This window comes from Tribolium castaneum, chromosome 5 (genome assembly GCF_031307605.1).
Source record: "Tribolium castaneum strain GA2 chromosome 5, icTriCast1.1, whole genome shotgun sequence".
NCBI lineage: Eukaryota > Metazoa > Arthropoda > Insecta > Coleoptera > Tenebrionidae > Tribolium > Tribolium castaneum.
This window is the reverse complement of record NC_087398.1, coordinates 12,519,936-12,521,842: the sequence shown is the minus strand read 5'-3', so window position 1 is coordinate 12,521,842 and position 1,907 is coordinate 12,519,936. Positions and strand designations below refer to the sequence as shown.

At 35.3% G+C, this 1,907-nt stretch overlaps 1 long non-coding RNA gene across 1 annotated transcript; it reads right to left on the bottom strand.

Annotated features, from left to right (window-relative positions):
* Window positions 1-1,021: 1,021 nt before the first annotated feature.
* Window positions 1,022-1,667, bottom strand: LOC135266383 (uncharacterized). The gene is made up of 2 exons (XR_010334399.1): window positions 1,486-1,667; window positions 1,022-1,429 (listed from the first exon to the last, which is right to left on the bottom strand). It is a non-coding gene; the product is annotated as an uncharacterized LOC135266383 (long non-coding RNA).
* Between the last annotated feature and the right edge of the window lie 240 nt (window positions 1,668-1,907).

Genomic DNA, 1,907 nt, shown 5'->3' with positions numbered 1-1,907 from the left:
ATTAACGTTTTTCCAAATAATTTTATTTTAAAAATTTTAAATAAAAAATTGCTCTAAAAGCCCATCTATCTTATTTTTCTAAAAATTGGAGACTGATTACGAATCCATCATCTAAAACAGATTTTACAAAATTCAGTTGTTTTTTCAGTGACTGAAATGTACACTGTTTTAATTTTAGAATAAATAAATATTTTGTCTAATAAAAAATTAATTGTCCGTTATGGAGAGGTGTCCGTTATTTGGATGTGCCCATTGGGAGAAGACTAAAAAGAGCTTTTTAGCCATTTTCTGCAGTGATTTACAAGCGTTTTAAGTAACATTTTTGAAACTATTTTATAGGATATATTCTTCCACTTAAGCTCTAGGGGAGAAAGTCTTTTAAAATGCGGTCACCTATTTAGTTCAGAAAAGAATTTTTAAAAGTGAAAAAAATCTTATAAAAATCTAGTACTTTTTGAATTTTTTTTCTCATCGACAATAAGAAACATTCTTTATTCCTAAGAATCTACTTCAGAACCAGAAGTATTTTATTTTCTCTTTAACACGTATTGTTGATGGAAAATAATTTTCAAAGAAAACTAGTTTTTTTAGATTTTCTACATTATTTTCTGAATCAAATAAAGCAGTGACCGCATTTTAAAAAACTTACTTTCCTACACCCCGAGTAGAAGAATGTGTCTTGTAAATCATTTTCGAAAATTGTACTTTAAACGGCTGAAAATCACTGCGGAAAATGGCTAAAATTTAACTCATTTAATCCTAGTCTTAATCATATTTTTTTAGGCAACCCATTCGCGGTACATTTAGATATTGTATTTGATAAAAAAATAAGTTTTATCCGGTATGCGGATCGGTTCAGTGTGACCCTAATTTAGATCTTGTACTATACTGAATTTATGATATCTTTGATAATAATAATTTTACCGACTGAAGAAGCAAGCTTTTTAATATAACAAGGTGTCTCTACTTAAAGTTATTTTTGCAGTGGGTCATAAAGTTTAGCCTTATTTTTTAACGAAAAAAGTAAGAAAAAGAGTTCATTTCTTTTATTGTACATAACTGTTAGTAGGTGGTGAAAAAGTGTGCCGGAGTAATTAAATTAAGAATTTTCAATTTGAGAATTTGGGTGCGGAAGCGCCCTAGACCCAGGAAATCGAATTCAATTTGCTCCATCAATTACCGCCGACCAGCAAGCTCGATCGGTCCGTCTACTCTAGAAACCCCAGCAAATAGAACACCGCAGGTGTTAAATTATTTCCTTTCTTCGCATCGGAAAGCCGTGAATGATTCATCTCATCGTCCACCGAAGCTTGCATTTTCGAAGACACGCGTGACCCCCGACCCCGTCTCTTCTGTCTCTCGATGTGTCAATCCTATTAACAGGTTGATTTCGTAAGAAGAGTTATGTGACCGAACGGCAAGTTTCCGCCTGCACACACTTCCATATTTGCACGAATTAATGACAAAACCATCAATAATACATACGGCGTTCGTGTTGTACCAATAATTCAGACTGTTCTCGATAATGGCAAACGCTAGTGCATTTAAATGACTCGATATCGGACTCGTTAGACGGCAGCGACGCCGAAATTGCACCGATGATGGAGAAGTATCGGCCGAAACCGGTCGCTCGCTCAAAACTAACTGTTCTATTCAAACAAAACGATTTCGAGCACGAACATCGCTTAATCTGGCCTGAAAAAGCGCCTTTTTGCTATCATTAAGATTATTGCTTTTATCTGATCGGTCAGGAAAGTAACGACACGACTCGGCCACGGGCCACAGGTGCCGACACGAAGTTTCGGTTTTTGCCAACTCGATCAACCGGAACTCGGCTAATTATTTATTACCATTGACGCAGGGCCCGATTACACTACATTTCTCCCTCACTTAAATTATGCTAAAAT